This window comes from Perca flavescens, chromosome 12 (genome assembly GCF_004354835.1).
Source record: "Perca flavescens isolate YP-PL-M2 chromosome 12, PFLA_1.0, whole genome shotgun sequence".
In the NCBI taxonomy this organism is placed as follows: Eukaryota; Metazoa; Chordata; class Actinopteri; order Perciformes; family Percidae; genus Perca; species Perca flavescens.
This window is the reverse complement of record NC_041342.1, coordinates 20,003,434-20,010,147: the sequence shown is the minus strand read 5'-3', so window position 1 is coordinate 20,010,147 and position 6,714 is coordinate 20,003,434. Positions and strand designations below refer to the sequence as shown.

The 6,714-nt window shown below is 41.5% G+C and overlaps 1 long non-coding RNA gene across 1 annotated transcript; it reads right to left on the bottom strand.

Moving 5' to 3' along the window:
* Positions 1 to 1,160: 1,160 nt before the first annotated feature.
* On the bottom strand, positions 1,161 to 4,507 carry LOC114565698 (uncharacterized). Its single transcript, XR_003693963.1, has 3 exons — positions 4,068 to 4,507; positions 2,410 to 3,954; positions 1,161 to 1,736 (listed from the first exon to the last, which is right to left on the bottom strand). It is a non-coding gene; the product is annotated as an uncharacterized LOC114565698 (long non-coding RNA).
* Positions 4,508 to 6,714: the final 2,207 nt, after the last annotated feature.

Sequence of the window (6,714 nt, the reverse complement as noted above, 5' to 3'; positions counted from 1 at the left end):
CAGTGACAATGGGAGCATTCTTTTTTAATCAGATCGAGAACAAAATTGAGGTTTGTTTCTTGAGAGATATGTCATCAGTTGGGCTTCCAGTGGTGAAGGAAAGCCTTTTAGCCCTCAGTCACATATATTGCGTATAGCGGGATTGCTTTATAATGCTTTCAATATACATTATGTTTGAGAAAATGCAATGTACATTACATTTAGTTGGACATCATGCAAGAGCGTGGATGGAAATCATAATTGTAAGAGAGGTCTAGTAAGTACAGTGACTTCTTTATTCAGTTTTATGTAATTGGCTTTCTAGGTCTTAATAGTCTGTTACAGTGCATATACCTCTTTATGTAACAGGGCACTAAGTGGAGTTTAAATCACAGTGGAATTCTTCAAGTACCCCTCTGATGTTCATCAAGCTCAGTTCTACTGCTGACACACAAGAAATATAACAAAGAGCTCCAAGATGAAGTCTTACTAATCACAAATTCTGTAGCTCTTAAACTACTAAGGTATAGAGACAAAATGTTGGAAAAGTTGTATGAAATCTAGAATTGTTTTAAAATATAATCTAGCTGAGTGATGTTTCTTTTTCTTTAAATCTATTCACACATACATTTTAAACCACCTTGAAGTTATAACTTTTTGTTTTCATATTGCCTCAAATGAGTTACCTGATTTGGGACCATTTAGCACCAACATGTAGGAGGATAGTAGCCTTGTGAGACCGTCCTGATCTCGTGAGCTCCAGTTTTCCACTCGCAGATCAGTCTGGCATCTTGAGACCGAGAAAAAAATTTGGAGCCATTCGCCAAACGACCCACCAATCAGCATTGATTTTGAAGCGGGTTTAGGTGTGACGCAACGAGAAGCGACTGTTCAGTCTAAACAACATGGCAGCTTCCACGGATGAGATGAGTGTAGCTATCGTGCAAGTTTTATCCAAATTAGAAAGTATTCCTTCATTGAAAGAAGAGCAAAAAATGGCACTGGAGGCTTTTCTCGGAGGAAGATGTTTTTGCTCTTCTCCCAACTGGTTTCGGCAAGAGTTTGATCTAATTGGTTGATTTGGCCCGTCTATCACCAACATAGGTGGTGATAGACAGATGGTTTATCCAATCACCTAACCAGTATTTTAGCCCCTTCCCAAAAGTTCTCCAACAGAAAGTTCCAAGATGGATATGCCGAGCAAATGCAAAACAATCCATCTGGCGGAGTCAGGTTAGGAGGATAGTGCCAATCTACCAAATAATTACTCGAAAATCTTGAACAAGTTGAAAGACACACCGCCAGACAGACACTTTAACACCTTTATAAAAGTGTTAGCTAATGTATTAGCAAACAGTTGCCTACTTTAATATTAGCATGTATAGAATTGTATTCATGGCCACTTTACGAATGTTAAAACTGTGTTTTAGTAGCCTTCAAAGAATGGGTTCTTTGGCTTGCTAGATGCTCAATTTTCCTCACGCTGTACTTTGTTTGCTATTTGGTTCCGCTGCTGGAAACATGGTTGTTGATAGTGTTGGGACTGAACTATACAGTGCATTTGTAGGCTGTAAAACCCAAAACTAAGAGCTAAAAGAGCCTAACAATCTGTGTAAAGCAGCTAGGTTGGGTGATAATTTTCTGTAGGTTTGTCAATGCAATAGCCACCATTGATATTGCGTATAGTCATTTGATTAATTGATGGTGTTTTAGGGTTGGTCCGATGCGATGACATCATCCATCAGACATCGTGATGCCTTAACACCAGCGGCATGGGAGAGGGAGAAAGACAGAGAGAGGGAGTCAGCCAGCGCTACTGGTACCATTACGAACGCACTTATTTTTACAGTCTATGTGAATTCTCAATTCCTTTTATACTTAATTGTGGTGTATATAGTTCCTGTAGTGGGTTTTGTGCCCACATGATTTCAGTTCCAGTTTGGATGACACGCGTAGACCGCCTCCGCAGCCCGAGTGTCAGTCAGGCACAGCAGCAGAGACAAATAGGCCAATACAACCGTGCAGCGAGAGTGCACTGGGAGCAAGATGCCTGAATATTAATTAATTAACATAAATTTGGAATTTGAACAAATCTTCATGTTTGTTTGCTTTTAGTTTATTTTTTCAGTAGTCAAAAGTTTTAGCTTGAGCCTTGTCTTGTTTCCACTCATTATGTCATTTGATTATATACATATACAACCTATTTTTCGGGCCTAGTTTAAGTTTACAATAACACACCACAGCTATGTATGAGCTCCAAACATAACCTCAATACATGCAAATTGTATTACGCTAGTCATACTAAATGTGTTTATTAAATGTGTTTAATATTATCAGAAAGCACAGATGAATTTGTCTATGTAGCTTCTCGGAAAAAGATGTTTCTGGGTGTTTGGTCTGAAATCTCTATAAAACACCACTCCAACCTACTTTCAAATGCAGCACTTTTTAAGTTGTGCCTCATCTTCACACAAGGCAAGGGCGCCATTACAGCAGTAGCCACCTTCAGCATCAGGCCAGGTCGATAATATTTCTTGAAAACCATTATGGTTGTGTATTCCCCTGGGGAAGGTCCTGTGGTGGAGAAAATAGAAGCAGTTGAATGACGGTATCAAGTGATCTAATCACTTCTCTTGCAAAACCAGATAGTGAAAAGGGATTTTGTGTTCTTTCTGTCTCAGTATTTTAGATACACGATGAAACAAAGATAGTAGTAATGAGTTCCTGGCATTCAAAATTCATAATTTCAGTTTCCGAATATTGTCTTTTAATTGCACAAAATGATCTGCAAGTGCCTGGGCACACAGTACAGTACTTCACACTGCACAGTTTGCGAGGAAGTAATCAAATGCTACTTATCTTCATCCTCATTATAATAAACAGACATCACAGTCACATATGGTTCTGGTAGACAATGGCCACAGATGGGTGATTAGTGGAAGTGTTCTGAAGGCCATGCTGTTCTTCCACCTATTGATATGAAGCTTGATGCCCCCAGTCTAAAATGAGGACTGTAATCACAGATCCTTCAGAGCTGTAACTCAACACTAACGAACAGCATCTTTGTACTTCTTAAATTTCTGTGCCAAATGCGGCCATCTAAAACATACATATATCACTAATTAACTAACAGTGACTCACCTCTTTGACTTTAATATATTCATATAGCTTCAAAAATGCTGTAAAAGTGTTTTAAAGATTTAGGGTCCATTACCTTAGATGTTGCTGGTTGTGTTCTTAATAAAGCACTCTGCTTCGTAGCATTCTTTCCATGATGATATGGTATGCAAATAATGCTGTAGCATGTATACAAATGCTACTTAAAGCAGCTTTTCCATCCTGTTTTTGGAGAGGTTTAAATGGCTTTGTGAATCTTTGGATGATTAGCCTTAGCTGGGATGGACTGCAAGCATTAATCATACATTTTGATCATGTGGATTTGAAGAGAATCTCAGCACTCTGCTCGGAGAAGCCTGTGGAGGTCACTAATTGAAGTGGCCAGGGGGTCTACAAGTGTGATCCTCTTACCTGGATCCAAGAGATGTGTTGATGAATCCTAAAATATATCTTTCTAACAGTCATCTGAGCGATTATAAAAAAGAAAAAAATACACCACCAATCCGGAGCTGATTAACACATTTTAAAATCCAAACTACATTCTAGACAAGAAAATCTTTCAGGTTTTTTTAATGTCCCATCAAGGGCAATAAGCAATGTGTAGGGTGGGTAGATTTATTGTCACATAAAGGACAAACCACAAGTGATGGCTACTGCATGTAAATCCATCGGGATTAATGTTCCTCAACTAATGTAAATGCAGAATTAACAGCCTCCTGTCCTTAGAGAGAATTCGGAGCATAAGATGACAGAAGTGCAAACCTCCTTGTTGCTAAGATTCTCATATTGAGCTAGCAAAGCATGTTGGTCTGTCTCCTCTTTTCATTCTAGTCTTGCCTTGATAAGCGTCCTTGGAAACTGGAAAAAGAAGGCAGTGCACTTCAGATAGACAATGACAAAGATTTTAAAGAACTGATAATTAGTGACAAAAGAGAGGGTGATTGTACAGTATTATTATCCAGGCAATTTACCTGATGGAAGTATGTCTATATTGGACGATTACGTTCCTCCCATTTCACGTCCAATGCCAACATTCAGTGCCATTGCAAGATATGATGTACCGAAGAGGTGTAGTGGTGCGTATATGCAGGTATACAGTGTATACCCACCTTTGGGCAGGGCGATTTAACCTATACCTACCTACATGTACTGTAGCCAAAGATAAATATCAGTGCTCATCTTGCAGGTTAGTGCCTCCTTCTAAGGCCACGTCCACACGTACCAAAACTATCTTTTTTTTTACCCGTCTTCCCTGGATTTGTTTCAAGAAGAGTTGCGTCCAAACGAATCCATTTGTAAATGACTAAACAAGCTGCTTCATATTCCAGGCCTATAGACCCTTTGCAAACACGTGACCACGCAGCCCAGTCTCATGCCAGGTCGTTATATAGTCACGTTATTGTAATCTATTAAGTCGTGGACAGGTTACGTAAATGCCGTTTTTTTTTCGTGTGGCGATTACGAAATTGAAAGCAATGCATTTTAATGGGAAGCATATTTCGTGATCCCAGAACGCTGACGGTAGCGAGTAGTTGATAAGGCGAAAGTCCGCGTAGGGAGGTTGGTCGGAGTGGTGGATGGGTCAGAAAACACAGGACTTTCACCCCGGAGACCGCGTGTGGCAGTACCTTTGTCCCGCGTGTTGCAGTTCCTTTGTCGGCGTGTCCCGCGTGTGACGGTTCCTTTCCCCGTTCTTTTTTTTCTTAACCCCAACCGTCTCGTTATTATGGCGTTTCATTTCCCCGTTGTGGTGTTTCATTTCCCCGTTGTTGTGTGCCCCTGCGGCCGGGGATCGTGTCCTGCGAGTGGCGGCCTGCGAGTGGCGGCCCGCGAGTGGCGGCCCGTTCCGTTGTTTTGGCCGCCGTGCGGCGTTTCATTTCCCCGTTGTTGTGTGCCCCTGTGCGGGTCGCGAGTGGCGGCCCGTCCCGTTGTTTTGGCCGGCGTGTGGCGCCTCATTTCCCCGTTGTCGCGTCCCCCAGAGCAGGTTCGAAAAGCGTGACCTGTACACGTTCAAAAGTTGTTGCATATACACGAAAAAAGCGTCAACACACAAATTTATGAATCAAAATAACGTGACTATTACACGACCTGGCGTGAGACCGGGTTGGACCACGACCACATGACGATGCCATGACGGACGGCAGAATCACCGGAAGCACAAGCTAAACAGTGTAGTAGACACCTACCCTGGTCCCTGTCTCAATCCTGCCGGTAGCTAGCTTGCCCCGCTAACCGTTAGCCGCCGTCCGGTGAGTGTAGTCAGCCAGGCTTCTGTGATAATCATCTCAATAACAATCCATGGAGTGGTGGTGGTGTGGCTATGTCTTCCAGTTACCGAAGGCTAGCTTTAGCTTACGCTTGGAGCAGCAAGTTCATCTGCCTGTTGCCCCTCTGTCTGTCTCGTTCTTTCCAACTCTTGTGAGGCTAGTTCTTCATCTGTATACTCGGGTTCGAATAAATAAGGACGACCATATAACTCAAAAGGCTCTTCCGTGTGTTGTTTATCTGCTATGTTCTCCATAGTTACGTTACTCCAAGCTTCTTCCCTTGTAAACAAATCTGCCCTTCACTCTTCACACACTACGCTCCGATCAGCACACTACTGTTTACCTTTTCTTGCTACAACTAGCAGCTACTACCGCACTACTGTTTTTTTTTTTAGGGGGGAATACACTTCAATACGTGACATGACCTGTCCTCTGGAGGACATAGCCACACCACCGTGGATTGTTATTGGGCAGAGGGAAGTGTCAGGGAGCAGAGACAAAGCATTTAGATGAAGTGAGCTGGTTTGACCATGGAGATGGGATATGCTCGCTTAGCTTCACTGCAGTCGTGTGTGGCCGTGCACTAGCACTATTGCAGGTAAGAGGTCGAGGGGTGTGGCGATGACATCATCGATACGGACGTATTCGCCGTTCAAACAAAGCCAAAAGAGAGACGTTTTCGAATTTTTTCACCCTGAGACCAGGTTTCAAAAAATGCGTTTTCAGGCAGTGCGTTTACAGAATTCGTTTGGACGGTCGGCCCAAACGATGCTAAACATGTGCGTTTGCATCAAAAAGCGTCTCCGTGTGAATGGCCCATAAGTGACATAAGTACTTTAACTAAGTGTTTCAGTTGTCTAACCCTAATCATATTTTAGAATTTGATTATTATTTTTGTCGTACATGAAAGTAAACTGGCCTGGGTGTTGGAATGTTGATCAGACACAGCACAGCATTTGGAGACATGTCCTTTAGCTAAGGGAAATTATGATGGAAATTTGACAGTATTTTCTGACTGATTTATGTAGAGACAAAACAATCAATTGATTCATTGATAAAATAATGGACAGATTATTCGATAATGAAAATAATCGTTAGTTGCACCATCCTGAATTTTGCAAAATTGTCTAGTATTAATGTTTACTGGTGCTAAGGTTGTATTATTCGAGAGTTCAATTCAATTTTATTTATAGTATCAAATCATAACAAGAGTTATCTGAAGACACTTTACAGATAGAGTAGTAGTATTTACAAAGACCCAACAATTCCAATAATTGATTTTTGAATTTGATGATATATCTGTTATTGCTTTGGATTCCAACCTTTGCCCTTTAGCTGTATTGTCCAGTAA